The 16,580-nt window shown below is 43.6% G+C and overlaps 1 long non-coding RNA gene across 9 annotated transcripts; it reads right to left on the minus strand.

The window, feature by feature from the left end:
- Window positions 1-450: 450 nt before the first annotated feature.
- On the minus strand, window positions 451-16,568 carry LOC309588516. 9 transcript variants are annotated; one of them, XR_014227805.1, is made up of 7 exons: window positions 16,440-16,568; window positions 15,915-15,977; window positions 15,178-15,413; window positions 9,462-9,565; window positions 9,262-9,379; window positions 3,190-4,003; window positions 451-2,294 (listed from the first exon to the last, which is right to left on the minus strand). It is a non-coding gene; the product is annotated as an uncharacterized lncRNA (long non-coding RNA). The 9 variants fall into 9 exon arrangements; XR_014227807.1 differs by having other exon boundaries at window positions 3,190-3,263; window positions 3,841-4,003; window positions 9,262-9,565; XR_014227808.1 differs by having other exon boundaries at window positions 3,190-3,266; window positions 3,841-4,003; window positions 9,262-9,565.
- Window positions 16,569-16,580: the final 12 nt, after the last annotated feature.

The following is a 16,580-nucleotide window of genomic DNA, read 5'->3' on the forward strand; positions in this document are numbered from 1 at the left end:
AAACTGCCTCAAGTTCGAAACGCAGCTATCAGAAAAGCGACTGCCAATTTAGCACTGCATCGCCAGCGGATCCCATCCAGTTGTATCGGCTGCCATGTTGTTTAATGGGAAAATTCACTCTTACTCTAGTTTCTGTTAACGTCAAAACCAAAACGCCCTATGGGAACGTAACCTCTACTATGACTGGAGAGTCGCTTGCAATTTTCTTAACGACATTTCAACTACAGAGTGAAATTCTGCACTCGCACAAACTGGTGCCACCATCTTGTCTGTCATTTAATCATAGAATCATTTAGGTACACGAAGGAGCCGTATTTGATTTGCAAAGTCTTTATTAGGGACGATGATGCAACGCAGTTCTGTGCGGAGACATCCAAGCTACCTCCAGCAGCAGCAGCAGTTGAGCCATGTGAGCGGAGCGATTCGCCTGGGGCTAACCAAGGAGGAAAAGAGCGTTATCGCAGGCAGAACACCCTGATAAAATAGATAGAGGTTGCTTTGGTCCTCAAATAAACACGACGGGCTGCACCGCACCGACGGGTGTAGACGTACCAGGCATACACCTCTGGCCCTGCGGTGAGTTTATGAGAGGTGGCAGCCAGGAAAAAGAAACTACAGAGGATTTTAAGTATACTTGCAGGATAATTAGTGGAGTAAGTAATCTATGGATAGTATTTTATGAGGGAACAGCACCTTACTGGACAGCCAGAGAGAGAACTCAAGGCTGTACGGTATTGTACAATGGAGTATTTGCAAATACGCTGCAAAGCCTAAAAGCCAGGCACTGAAATTGGCACCAGCTCCCAACATAACGCGCGCATCCCATAATGAGCAGCTGGAAAAGTTAAAAGCCGGCAGCACTGGTTCCCAGCTGCAAGAAGCCGCCCGGAGATCAATAATTCATAGACCGCCCCTGCCGGCCTTAACTCCGACGGCGCTCGGACGCGAGGAGGAAGCGGCCGTGCCTTCACCGCTCCCCTGCGACTCCCCGCGCCCTCCCCCCGCAGCGAGGAGCCGCCCCCGCCGCGCTCACCGGCTGCGGCCCCCGGGCAGGGCGGGCCCGAGCCCCGGGGTCACCTGGGGGAACCGGAGGGGAGGCGAGGAGCGCGGCGCTCTGCCCCCCGCCGCGGGGCCGCCGCTGACAGGGCCGCCCGCGCGCCCGCCCCCCCGCCCGCCCAACCTTCCCCGCTCGAGCGCCCGCCTCGCTGGCGCGGCGCCCTCTGCCGCCGGCCCGGCGCCGCCATTGGCGGGAGCGCCCTGGAATCCCGTGACGTGGCGGCGGGGGCGGGGCGGGGGCCGTGGCTGTCGCTGTCGCTGTCCCGGCCCCGGCGCCGCCCGCTCGGCCCCTTCCCCCGCCGCGCAGCGCAGTGTTCTCCCCCCCCGGGAAACGGGGCACCGCGCACGCCTTTACCTCCCCCCCGGGACTCCACCGCTGGTGCCCGCCCCGCCGCCGGCACTTCTGACCGACCGGAAACCCTAACAGATAGGGCACAAGGGGGGCTGTCTGCTGACCCCCTGCACTGAACCCGACGAAAAGCCCGAATAAGGAGAAACTATTCCAATATTATCAACTCTTGCACCCTCCTTTCATCCTTGTTGACTAACGCCATTAAAAACCTGCTTTTCCAGGGCTGTGGGAACAGGTACGACCCTGGGGCAGCCCTTCCAGCTTTACCACAAACGCTACTTGCGTGCCAAGAGGACACTGCGGAAAGAGCTGGCCCAACACGAAGAAGACTCCAGACGTTCTTCTTTCACTGGCAGAGCTGATAAGCACTCGCTCCTCCTTTCCGAAGGCCTTTATCTCTGCAGACCACAGGGATATTCCACCCTTCAGCGTCTGTAAGTGACCGTGAAGAAATCTAACCTAATGAGATTCCACCGGTTTAGCCGACAATAACACGCCAAGGACAACTGCAGCACTTCATCCTCACCCAGCGTAACCACCGCCGCTGCGAACGCGTCCAGATTGCGACGGGAAACAAGATTAGGATGGAAAACAGCTGGTCCAGATCGGACGACTCAAGTGATACCGGATGGAAAAGAGGAACGTTCAAATCAGAAGTTGTCTGAGATGATTTTAGCGCCTTTCACAGGACGTGCACAGCCATCAGCCAGCAAAGAGAGGCAGACTCCCACAGCCCATACTCATTTTGGCTGTCTGAGCAGCATACATTTTCCAAAATAACTGTCTTTCACCTTCACCTTTTGGGAAACTCTGTCTCATCTTGCACAGGAGACTCTGCCCAAGAGAAACACAGGGCTTTTTTCATGTCAGGCTGGGTTGCAACTCACTGTATCAAGATGAAAATACTGTTTCAAAATTGTTACTTAAAAAAAAAAGAAAAATTGTTGCTTTGGAGCAAAGGCTTCAAGCTCAAGTCCTTCAAATGGTTCCTAGTCAGCTTCAAATGCCGGTCTAAGGCACTGGCCCGGTTGGCCAAAGAGCTAACAGATCAACCCCAGCAACATCGCAGGCTGCATGAAGATCCACAGACAACTGCAGCAGCTGCTTCCCTTTGCAACACCACAGATTACAAGCCCCAGAACAAAACACAGCGGAGCAGATGAAGTGTGCCGGTTTTGAGGTTATCCGGACAAAGGAGAACAAGCGAGTCCGCAGTATGATTGTTTTTAAGCAACCTTGTAGGTATCTTTCAGAAACATTTGAAAAAGATTTTCCATTACAAGAGACATTCACAATTTGTTTTATCACCAAACAGTTTCTGATTGTCCTGGTTTTGGCTGGGATAGAGTTAATTTTCTTTCTAGTGGCTGGTAACAGTGCTGTGTTTTGGATTTAGGATGAGAATAAGGTTGATAACCCAGGGATGTTTTAGTTACTGCTGAGCAGTGCTTACACAGAGTCAAGGCCTTTCCTGCCCCTCACCCCACCCCGCCAGCGAGCAGCCTGGGGGGGCACAAGATGCTGGGAGGGGACACGGCTGGGACAGCTGACCCCAGCTGACCAAAGGGATAGCCCACACCGTATGACGTCATGCCCAGCATATAAACTAGGGGAAAAGCTGACCGAGGGTCCACTGCTCAGGAACTGGATGGGCATTGGTCAGCGGGTGGTGGGCAATTACATTATGCATCACTTGTTTTGCATATTCTTTTATCATATTATTATTTTCCCTTTCTTTTCTGTCCTATTAAATTGTCTTTATCTCAACCCATGAGTTTTACCTTTTTTTTTCTCCTGATTCTTTCCCCCATCCCACTGGGGGGAGTGAGCAAACGGCTGTGTGGTGTTTAGCTACCTGCTGGGTTAAACCACAACACTGATCAAAGAAAAAATATTTCTTTCCTATTTCCCCCCCCCCCCCGCCAAGAGCACAAACTAAAAATCCAAACAACTTAGTCTAGTTCCAACTCAACAAATAGAGAAAGGTCCCTTCCTATTACCCAGGGGAAGTTGGGGTTGTTACTCATTTTATGCAAAAAGCTACTAAGACATTCCAGGGAGGGAAGGAGTATAAAAGACTGGCTTTCTTGGTCTACAACACTCCCTTGACTCCTACTTCCATGTATCTCCTCCCAGACCCAATTCTCCCTTCCTGTTCTCCTTCAGATCCATCTCTCTCCTCAAACCTCCAACCACCCTTTGCACTCAAGCTCTGCGTCCTCACTCCTATTCCCTGTCCCAGCTCCCAGCCTGCCGGCCATTTTACGATTTCATATTCCCTACAGACCCTCCTTGATTCAATGTATTTCCTCAGGCAGTTTCATTTTTCACCACCTTTCTCCTGGACCCTATCCCCACCTTTCATCCTCTTGATTTTCACACCAAACCGTTCCTACCTTCTCCTAGTTTTTCAGCCAGTCCCAGTCCCGTACCTGCTGTGTTTCCTTCTGCAGCTCCCAGGCGTGATAGCCATTCCTAGCCAAGTCCAATCTCCATCCTTAGAAGTCCAGCCCAGTGTTGCTTCATCCTCACTCCAGTCCTGGCTAGCCTGTCACCCAGTTTCTGGCTGTGGCTGCTGTACAGTTACAGCTTCTCCTGGAAATTAAAGTAAAATGTCAGTACAAAATGCTCACAAGTTTTTAAACTAACCTCCTCTTAAGATGTATTTCAGCAGAATGAAAACATTTGTAACCCTAATTTTGCATTAACAGTACATTTTCGTGTGGATTTAAATGTATTCCTAAATAATCATCTACATGAAAGATGAAAATACACTGTTTCCAGTGTTTTTACTAGGAAGTTACTAGGGGTAGGAATCACTGGCACTTAGGAAGGAAAGTACATGTAATTTAAAACCTCAAATGATTTACAATCATTTTGTCTCTGTGTAAATAGTTTTCTATTATTATTTGTTTTGAAGTCTTCTGTGTCATGACTTTGTACACCACAGAAATTACAGCATTGTAATTGCAGCCATTGTAATGCAGTTGTCTGATATGCTGGATTGCCTATTACACCACACAGCGCACATCTCTATCGTTCATATTATTTATACTCTCTGTCAATATATAGGCAAAAAATACACCGGCCAAAACTAGCAGCTGTATAGTACACTTATCTTTAGAGATTGGCACCTACTGGAAACGCAGATAAGTTGTTGTGCAATAGTAGTAGACACAGCTTTTTCCTCTCTTTCATCTATTTTCATTGGGTCTTTTAATCATCTATTTTGCCTTTTGCAGTTCTCGAAAATACTTCACATATATTAGACATTATGGCCTTGCTGTTTAAAGAAAACTCTTAAACACATGTTTACTTTTAAGCACCTCTCAAGCTCCATGGACTTCAATGGAAGACACATACTCTTAAATTTACACATGTGCTGAAGTGTCTCCCTGAAGATTGATCCCTAAGGTAAGCCCCCCTGTTTAAATAATAAGGAAAGAGTACATGTGCCACATGAAAAAATTCTTGGAATTCCTGGGTTCTTTAGGAAAGCTTAAAAGAGACAGCTACTTTAAAATGCAAAATTATCAGTCCTGTCAAAGGTACTTCTTTTCACACTTTGAGCATCACATATGTGCAGGGGATTCAGAACAATCTATTTTGGAGAAAAACTGCATTTTTTCTAAAGTGTCATAACCCAAGAGCAGGAAATCTGTTTTGGTATTTTTTTTCCTCCAACCTCTTTTTTTTTTAATTTGAACTGTTTCAATGAAAATTTCTCCCAAAAGGAATTTCAAGGACAAAGTTCTAAGAGAGTGAAAATAAGCCTACAATAGCTTAGAGAATAAGATTCAGGATTCCTGGATTTTGCTTCTCTTTTTGGATTATCCCTAATTTTTAGGAGGCTTGATGAGTCTGACTCAGCCTCCACCTTTGTGGTTCCTCTCCTGCAAAGACTTACCAAGCGCTTAGTTTCACTGGGTACATGCCTGCTTTTATATATGGGCTCCTGGTTCTAATTCCCTGTGTATCATCCAGGATTCTCTTATTATAATCTCATTTGTACTGCCTATTATTAACATAGATGCACTGCTGGAACTCATCTCTCATCCTTCTAATGAGGTCCTACAGAACATGAGAGAGTAAATAGCATTACATAAAATAGCACTAATTCTTTCTTTTCCATGGTCTAGTGAGTTTCTTCTGGTGGAAAGTGTGCTACACAAAAAACCTGTAAGAGCACCCTAGAACGACATCCTGAAGCTCCGCTCCTATTCCTCTCGTTTGCTTATTTGTTTTATTTATAATAGTCTTTTACCTATGCTTAATATTTTAATATCCTTTTTATATTGAAAAAAAAAAATCAAGTCCATTGCCTTTTAAAGACAGGAAGTTAAAAATATCTTTAATTGCTTGATACACAGCTAAGAACAGTTCCAGGTACATAAGATGCATTGTAGCTGTAACCACAGTCTCAATTTTTTCTTATCAGCTTTGAAGGGCTTGTATGCAACAGTTCATCATCTTAAGGTGGAAACAGGACTTGAAATATTGCACCAAAAAAGCAGTATTCCTATTCTACTGACACTAGAAAAATCCTAAATGGAAACATAGGTAGCTTTTTAAACAGCCATACTTTATTTTATGTTGTGTTTTCATTTTGCATGATTCACTTGCTTAATATTGGACAATTATATTCTCATTTGTTTCAATGTATGCGACGATAAAGGACAATAACAATAAAAATAGCACTACATGTTTACATGGTTACGGACCTCCCCTTGTCAAGAGCACTTCAGCTTCTTATTGACTTCTCTAAGTTTATTCCTTTTCTTCCTCCATTTCTCTGGACAGCATTATGCTATTTTTCTTAAATAGACTCTATCAGTTTGGAGTGCACTAAAGGGTTAACTGAAACAGAAACTAAGTCCTAGCACCAAATAGGGTACAACAGATAATTGTGAGGTTATTGCACAGCTTTGCGAAAGACTAGAAATTATATGATACAACAAGGAGTATCTGTGATTTTTAGATAAAATAGGATCAAATGTCATAATGTATTTCAGAGATATGCTGTGAAATTCAATTATAAAAATATGTCTAAGGCACTGGGTGAAAGGACTGATGGACAAATAAAAAGAAAAGGGAGTTTATTCTTTGTAATGATAATACGAGATTTTAAAATTTACCGTGTTTGAGTTAGTTTGCATTGACAGACACATTTCAAGTGGGTTTTTGCAAGATTTTCTGCAGTATAAGGAAGAGCAATTGTTCTGGGGAATATTTCTTCCTAAAGTTACAGTACGATAAAGTTATTAAACTCATTTTAGCTCTCCTGGTTCTTCACACATGACTAAGTTATCATAACAACCTTTTCTGTCTTTTTGAAGCATTGTATTGTACTGTGGAAGGAACTGGATAGCCTGTGGGCTTCATCCTAATGGAGACTACTGTAAAATCTTTTATTTCCTAGTACTTCTCTGTTGATAGATTCATTAAAGTTGCCGAGGAGAAACAACCAGCACAAGCTCTAATTGGTTCCCAAATAAGATCCCTACTACTACAGTGATTTACTCGGAGCTCCTGTTGTAGAAGAATTTCAGCAAGCTGATTTGCCCCAAGACTCACACATGCTGGAAAATAAACCCCTGCAGGCTTGCATTAGGGAGGGGAAAAAAAAAAAAGGCTCACTGTTTTCCACCACCCATTAGGCTCACATTGGCCTCATTTTGCAGCGCTGTTCTTGTAAAGGATGTCTTTTTATGCACAGATGCAGTATCTAACCCATGCTGACACTGCCTTGAAAGGCTCTATGAGCTACTGTACTTGACAGAACTAAAAAAGTAATATTATTTATTTCATTTCTTTGCTCAGTGGGGTAATCTCATGAGATATGAATCCGTTCTTCATGAGGGCCCTGGGGATAGCAGTCAGAGCGAAACTCAGACATACTTTAGAACAACGCAAACAGCACAGACCACAGTACTTGGGCTCCAACAGCAAACAGCAGGCCAAAACATCAGGTATGATGACCGATATCGTAATTTATTTGGAACAATATTCTGTAGACTGGTTACTTTCAAAACAGATCTGCTTCTTCCTTGTAAAAGCACAAGAGTAAGATTGTCTTGAAATGGCACCGATGCTTCACAAGCCTCATTTGTGAAAGTCAGCTGAGGAAGGTTCTCAGAAGAGAAAATATGATTCTGAGGTCTGACCCTCACACCGTTCTACCATATCCCATCTTTCTTAACAAGTACTCCCAAATCTCAAACCCCACTTTCTGGAGAACTAGTCTCCTGAGAGCAGAAAAGGGAAAGAGAAGATGGAGTGGCAGACAGTATATTTTAAAGCAACAGCACAGAACATTAAGTTATTTTCAGTCTTACAAGACTACCGAGTTTTGGTTGTTTTTTTTTAAAGAAATGAAAGCTTCCTATTTTCCCAACATTCTTTCTAAGTCACACACTCTGTAGACTATACTTTACTGTACCACATTTTTAGATAATTTTTCTTCATTTCTGCTCCTCCTCTTCTCAAATTCACATCTCATAAGGCATCTCAATGTGAAAACTGCAGTTGCTATTAAGAATAGTGCTTAATGTCAGTGCTGCTCATTAGTTTCCTAATGCTTAGAAACTTATGTGACACAATTCACGTTCAAGCCTTCTAAAAGAACAACTAATTTGCCCTGACTACTCATTGTTGAGTATCTACAATCCCAGCCAAGAATAAAAGGATTCACAGGTATTTACGACTTCTGAAAATCAGGCCTAGTATGCCTTTGACTACATACCCAGATGTGGGCACCCCAACTAGAGGCTATTTTAAAAAAATTCTTTAAAAATGCCCATATACTTGCTTTCATGTCACACAGACGATGGTGTTAGAGCCAGAATTAGAAGTTCCTGGCTCCCAAACACACTCTGACCACACATCTCTCGTGATAGAGAAGAGAGCCGGAAGCGAGGGTGCCAAGGAACGATGTGGCAATAGGTAGTTCCTTCTGATCAAACAGTGCCTGCCAAGCCTCGCTCCCTTTGCGAGCACTGCAAAGCCACTTCCATGGGGCCCAGCTGCTTTAAAGGAGCCCAGTGATGCTTGGTGTACGAGAAGAAGTGGTCAGGCAGCACCAGTTCTTCACATACGATTTGTATGTCTTAGCCAGTTGCTGATAAAATTCCCTCTTCAGTTTTACAGTGACTCTTGGGAGCTTTAGCAAAAGCCCCAAATCCCTGCAGATAGGTGATAACATCAAAATACCATCTTCTGTTTTTGAATTCTGAAGAAAGAGTCAGGCAGTTGTGCTTGCAGAGATGAGCTTGATCCCCCAGCAGCTCAAAATCCACCAAAACAAACAAACAAGCAGTAGAAGGTAAATGAGAATGCACAAATTTGGCATGCGCTAACATTGCATGATGCTGGCAAACCTTATGTTCTGTCAGGACTCACGACAATTTTTTTATGCTAAGTCCTGGGCACTACTTAAAGCGTACGAGTGACGTTAAAATACAAGCCACAATCTACGCAACGGAAGGGGAGAATGTCAGTTGGGTTTAACAAGGGACTGCGGAGCACAAACCTCAAGAAAGAGGCAGAGAAGCAGCACAACTTGAAACCTCAGCAACAAAGAACCACAGGCGAGGTTGCCAGCCTGTTTCCCCTGGGCTACAAGGTTTTCAAGCACAGCTCCCATGCTGGCACTCTGTCCCACATCCAACAGAGGGGTTGTGCTTACGTAGGATAAATCCCCACTGTGAGAGGGAGTAATTTATTAGATGCTACTGAAGTTGACTTCAGTACTTCATTACATTGACACTTCATTACATCTTGAAGTTACACCCTTCAGCCTAGCCCTGACCCACAATGGACATCTAGCATTCCTGGGGGCCACTGTCATTTCCCACCTGCAAAAAAGCACACCGTGCCCTTCTCCCGTGGTTCACTGAAGAAGGAGCTGGCCGTCTGACAGTCCTAAATTTTGGTATGTGGCTCAGAGGGCCAGGAAGATTGGTCACGCCGCATCTGCAATATTTAAGGTTCTTGGTTATGAGAACCACAAGATCACTTGCAAAGCCTTCACAGGTAAAGGATCGCCCGCACAAACCATGCAGTGAACACCCGTTGGTGCCATGCCCCGTTCTGTAGACGTCCGACATGGTTCGAGTGGCATGAAGGCTTCTCCTGACAAACCGTTCCTGTAACTTCCTGCTGCGAAAGAACAACAGGGAGAAAAAAAACAACCATCATCAACAAGATTTTCCAACTGTGACTTCCACACACTGGCCAGACTTCTTCATAGCCCTGCTTTGAGAAAGAAGCAATCTGACATATTCTGACGCCGACATCACTTCTAGGCCAGAGCCCAAGTCAGACAGGAACACAAAGAAACAAATGCACAGCTGTATCATTGTCATGTTGCTAATATTCAAATATAACCATGTGAGGACATGATTTTTCCAGGCCTCACACACATACGACTTAAGAAAGATCCTCAAGGGGCACAGTGCGCTGTATTACAAATTCCTCATAGATGACACATAATTACCTCTATTTTGGAAAGGATTAGAAGAAACACTGGAGGGGAGTCCAAAATACAGCAGTGACATTCCTTAAACGCCATACTAGCAATTTAATGTCAATTGCATGTGTGCGAAAAGATGTTGTATAAACAAAATGGCAAACTATTCCAATATCAAGCCAACAAGAAGCTACGCTCGTCTGTAATGTTATAAAGTCAGGGTTCTCCAACTTGAACTTACTGTATAAAACCAAAAAATCCAACCATTTTCCCTAAAAATTATTTGCATGGTTCCTTTCAAAGAGCAACAAATAAACCCCTGCATCCATTATTATTCATTTGTAGGTCCTCTTTAAGGTAGCAGAACATTCTCTACACAAGAAGATAAATATTACTATTACAAGAATGTTGTCTGAATGTAAGTGGGGCTTATAATGGTCCAGTCAAAAGGAAGCCATGCCAAACTCAGCACCCAAAGAATGAGGCCTCTCTACACTACAGACTGGATCCTTAACTTAAGACATTTCTCCCTCAAGCCAATGGAGCTTTGAAAATTTACACTAGCTAAGGATCTGACTCATAACATTTTATCAAGGGACGAACGAATCAGTGACATTATCTGCTTTAAACAGGATTTATGAACACCCACAACATTCCATGCCCAGTGTAACCACGTGTTCTCTCTGCTGAGCGTAATTCAAAATGAGGGTTTACCTGCTTGAGGCACTCTGCTTTAAATTGCTGTCTTTTTAGACCTGTCCTGTGTGCTCTGCCTTTTGTTGCTGTCTTCCTTTTCTCCTTCAGTTTCCTTGTAGAATCTCCCCAGGTAAATCGAAAGCAAGCAGATGTGGGTGGGGTAATGTAATTGGGAAGCTCCTCCCAACTACTGGAAATGCAACTTCAGTTTTAGCAAGGAACATTTCCAAATCGACTTTCATCTCAGTTGAAAAACAAGTGAGGATACTTGATCTTTTTTTTTTTTTTTTCCTTCAGCTGATCATTTCAAAAAGAGTACAACTTACTTTGGTCTAGGAGCTTCAAATTATTTCAAACAGTGCCACAATTCGATGAAAAGCTCACATTGCAACGTTTGCTCTCTCTCATTTCTTGAAAACTTTAAGGCATAGGGGTCTGACAGATAATAGAGATCTACCACGTACATAATACACATCTCATACCATATGCTCACTCTTAGCTGTGGATTTTCGCAAAGTCACTAAACATTCAGATGCCAATAAAGAAACTAGAATGCAGACCTTACACAGAGATTAAGTAATTCAGCACAGTGTCTCTGCAAGCTATAATTAAAAGCGGTTAGCTTCATTACAGAGAGAGCAAAAGTAAAGAGGCAGAGACCTATTTTTGGTATTGTTTTCCTATAAAATATACTGCACACTACAACCAACCCATTCACTGCTCTCCAGCTGTATTCAGTTAAAATTAATCAGAACAAACCAAATCTAAGCATTACGGCTAGAAAATCAGAGGAAACACAAGGTTAAGGAAATCCTAGAATCTGAAGTATTGACTTCCACAATATTACCTGGATATCTAATTAGCCAATTCATTTCAAGCTATTGCTGCCAAATTTAAAATTATTATTAACGACACTAACAAGGCTGACTGTGCCGATGATACTTACGGCCAAACAAAAAGGGACCTTAGTTTCTCAGGTTCATTACATACACACGCGCAGAGCAGTACATGCTCCTTCCCTGAAAGGACCCATAGTTTAAACTTCCTTGCATAGGACGGAGACAAAGATATTAAGCACAACAAAGGGACTAACATGAGGGCAAAAAGAGTTTTACAGCTATTTAAAAATCTTGATTATGTCTAAGTATCTGCACTATTACCAACTGTGGGCTATAAGAAGAATAAAATACAGTTATTCACCACAGACTTGTTAGGAGATTGACATCCAGGCATTCGCTGTGAGACAATAAGCATATTTAACAGTAGCTATTGTATTAATACAAGGGTAATATAAGTAAAGTAACATTTGTATTTCTCCCCGCCCCCGCTCCCAACCCAGTATCAGGTACCTTAACACATCGTCTCTACCCACTGCGTTGATGACACAGAAACTGAAGCAGATGACTATTGACCTTTGGCAAGAAACTGCACTTGCAAATATCAACTTAGATTCATTACGGTTAATTACGTTTTTGTCAAACAGTAGGACATCATAGTACACAAAGTAAAAATGTTCCCTAATGTCATACAGCATCTTAATTATTGTCCTAAGAACATGGACACAAAGGTTTCTTTTCATCCTGTCCTGATCCTCCACGCAAAAATAATATGAAAGCGTGTAACACATTTAAGTCTTGCAAACGTATTATCTGCAACTTACACTTTGGGATACCATTAAAATGTAAAAGAAAATATATCCAGATGAGCCAGTCTCCATATATACGATAGTACATGACTGACTGTCTAGCAGACAGAAAACCCACTCTTAAAAGATACGTTTTCAAATTCTTGAAGTGACTGCAGTGGACAATATTTACCTTTGTTAATATCTCTGCACACTTAGAGTAGTCTAAAAGGTACATACACATTTGTTTCATATTTTAAGTGATATCTTTCATCCTTTCACCTATGCCTAGGAACATTTTTAGAAGTAAGAAACATTGAATTCTTATCAGAGCAAATTTTGACCCATCCTTTGTTAATCTGGGTACCTTGTGAACAACTGGTTTTGTGTTCGTCACTCCCACAGGCATCTTTCATGTGCAGATTAGAAGTCAAGGGCCAATGAGTACCTTACACCTTCTCTCAGCAGAGTCTTGCATAATGTGATCTTGGTCTTGACAGACCGTTATTAAGCACTATAAAGCACTGCTACTACTATTAAAATGGAATATACTGGAGGAAACAATAAGGATGAATGAATGAATGAATAGCAGCATTATGACGGCTATACATCTGATGGTTCCAGAGAGAGATATTGGAAAAACTCTGTTCCACGTTAAATCAAGTAATAGATTTTCAGCAGAAAACAGTCTAATCTGACACACTGCGTATTATAGGCCACAGAACCACACCCAATAACTCAGGCATCACACGCACAGATATCAGAATGAAATAAGAAAATGATGTGTAGTCTCGTCTCTTAAATAATGTCAAGATAGCAGGAAGTTTTAAATTCTAGTCTTGGTCCTTCCACTGACTTGAGAAAGTAGTATAATCCATTTGCCTGCGTGTCACTATTTAAAAAGTGAGAGTACTTACTTATCCCACAAGGATACTGTCAGGTTTAATTAATTATGTCTGTAAAATCCTTTCCAAATGAAAAGTGGCAAGCATGATTTATTAATTAAGTCTAAAACACCACTGCAGAATCAGAGACTGATCATTGTTTTATCAAGAGAATAACATTTCTAATAAAGTAAATTTCAAATGGGAAATTACAATAACAGCCTTTTGGACTGACTTAGCCTTTTTTGTGAGGAACAAGGCAATAGACTTTTGATGAGTTCTAGGAATCGAAGTGTAATCAAGAACAAGAGATACAGTAACACTCACCCACTGACATTAATGTGGCACTAGCTAAACAGCATTGCATGAATCATGAAAAGGGGGACTAGCACCGCTGTAGGACCAAGCTGAAAGAAAACTACTCCTCTACCTATTAGATGTCACTTGCTTGTAGTCTGACTATGTGCAAGGATCTGTGCGAGTCACCGAGCCATAGCCACCCAGAACCGAGTATGGCATTAGTAGCCCAAAACTACCTGTAAGGTGGCAATGTATGGTCTACAAAGGGCCTGATTTGTGTCAGTACGACTCTACTGCTGTCAGCTCTCATGCTCACAGGTGTATCACAGCTATAGCACGTATCTGCAGGCAGAATCCAGGTGTGAGTTACGAATGACAGCTGTCATTGACACACACCTCCTCTCAGGGTGCATCGGGCCCTCTTTGTTGGTCCTCTTTTCCCTACTATGGCAGCTGTGTTAGCTAAGGTACTCCTTGCAGGGAAGTTATAATTCAGTCGGTGCTCACTGGGGCCAGGAATTCATCAGTACAGATATAAGAGTAGCTTGAAACATTCAGAAAAGACGTGGATCAAACAACCTGTGAATTACACTGATTCAGCACATCTACTGGACAGTCCTGTGGCCCAACTCTTTCCTGGACAACTCCACCTATTTGGCCTGTACTGGCAAGCTCCACACCCTCAGCACCAATAGCTGGAGTTTCAGAGGAGGAAATGAATCATGCCCTTGGAATGCAACTGAAATCCCACAGATCTAAGAAAATACTTATTCATCTGCATATGTATATGTGCATACCTCATATATTGCCAATTACATTTCAATCAGATACTGCATATGAATAAAAATATCCCAGATCTAGTGGAATTTAACATTAGGTGGTGTTCCAAAGATACGGCACGTGATTATAAATGAAACAAGCAGTACCACGTGATTTAAAATACGTCGACTGAATTTGGGCCCAATCCAGCACAAAATAACCACAGCTTTTCCAGGCTGCACAGACATCAGGTTTGAATGGCCGCACTGCAGCAGCACGACACATAATTTGGAAATACCAACTTGTTATAGAAACACAGTAAGGGATTGTCTAGACTAGGTCAAAATGCTTTTCAAAAACATTTTAGCTATAATTAATGTAGCGTAAGAAAGGGTGGGCAAAGTTTGATTTGTGAGTCGGCCAAGACAAGCCCATGGGGAGATCCCCTTAATTAAATTATTATTAATTTGTTTACATTTGCGGCTTAAATCCCCACTTCTGGGTCACACCACCTCTCTGCCTCTTTTTTCCCAGCTTCCTCCTTTTTTACCACATTGACTTAAGACTGTCTGGCACGAGAGCTACCTATCCATGCTCACACAGGCCCGGCCAAACAGCACGGCCCTTCTGCAAGCAAAAAGGGTGGGACAGCCACAGCACTGAACTTTCTGGAACAATCAAGCAGCTCAGATCCAAGCCCCATCTTTTTAAAGCAGTGCCGATGCTTAAGGCCTGAATTTAGCCACAGGCTCCGACACAGGCGGCTATCCCACTTGCTAACAGCGGGGTTTCAGTGTGCCAGGTGCCCCCCTGGCAGGGGAGCCCCCTTCAGGCAGGGCAGAGCTGAAGTGGGCAGATTATGCTGTGAGCAACAGTCCTTGCCCATGCTGCTACTAAACAAAAAGGCACCGCAGGTAGCATTGTTATTTGGCAATAAGGTGATGGGTGCATTGTGCTGCAGATCTCGGGGCAGCCCAAACACGTCTTCCCTAGTGTTTGCAACAGTTCGCACCAGAAGAGACAGCTGGTAGCAACCTACCTTCAAATATCCTCTAGCTGGATGGTTATGTTGAAGACATGGAAGAGATTTGAAGCCACCAAAGAACGCAGTAGTTACATCATCTGGATTGTCATCATGCCTCTGTATGCATCCTTTCCTGGAGAGGTAGAGGCGTGCGTTTTCTTGTAACCCCTTCTTCAGTCTCCTGCTTACGGTTAGTTACTGCACGTCATGAAGAGCTGAGTGTGGCCTCCTCCTCCAGCTCAACTTTCACCCTGATTTAAAAACATTTTATGCACTAAGTAACCAAATCTAGCCCAAATATCAGAGTTCAGGGCCTCTCCCCTTCCATATGCTAAAAGGCGTGTAGTAGGACAAAGAAGCCATAGGGACAGAGCCCATCATCCTGCAAGTCCTTACATGAAATTTGCATCATATTTGATTGGACAATTAACAGCTGCACATTTCCATTACATTTCTTCCACTTGCAGTGCTTTGCAATGGCAGCACTGCCCCTTCCCAGCTGCCTGAGGTGGTATGAGTATTTCCATTCTCATGCTGCTGCTGCCACCACTATTAAAACGGCAGAGCAGATGCGCGTGTTTGGAGCCATGGTCCATTTTGCCGCTGTTACATCCTCACAGAGTCGACGTGACAGGTTGTAAAAAGCCTTTACAACCTGGTAGGCTGCACATAGCGGTCTGAATTAGAACGATTCGTGTAGAAAGGGTAAAGCACAGAAACTGCTTCCCAGGATGGCTTCTGGTACCACTTACACTGGCAGACGGGGCATTTCTCTGAGCAGCACGCTCCGGACGAATGGTGCTTGGGGCCATTTCCTAAAGCAAAATACCAGGACACCATGTGTAAGACCCCGTATGGCATGATCAGATCTATTCCCTCCTAGGCAAGGGTGCCATGCTCCAGCGTTTTCATTCCCAAAGACTGACTGCTAAAAATACGTGGATTCTCATTTAACCTTACATGTTTAAAAATGATAAATTGGGTCCCTGAAAGGACCGAAACACCAGATTGACTCCAAAGTTTAAAATATAAGAAATACAGGTTGCCTTACAACTTTCAGGTGTGAAAATGATAAATTTGGTCCCTAAAAGGACTGAAACATCAGATTGACTCCAAAATATCAGAAATACAGGCTGCCTTCAGTCCAGTTTCAGCCTCCAGCGCTTAAAAAAACCCGACACCCAGCAACGAGGAAATCTCTTAAAACGCCAATTAAGGAAGAAGGGTTAACAGCAATTAGCGGCCCAGCCAAACCACCCGAGGTGAGGGGCAGAGACCTCGCACGGCGCCGTCAAACCTCAGGGATGAGAAGTCGCCAGGCGGGAGCGGGGCTGAGGCGAGGCGAGGGGGGGTCGCTGAGGGAGGCCGTTAGCGGCTCACGTCACCTGACCGCGCGCCGCCGCCGTCACCGGCGCATG

Source organism: Platalea leucorodia (genome assembly GCF_965183815.1).
Source record: "Platalea leucorodia genome assembly, chromosome: 3".
Lineage (NCBI taxonomy): Eukaryota > Metazoa > Chordata > Aves > Pelecaniformes > Threskiornithidae > Platalea > Platalea leucorodia.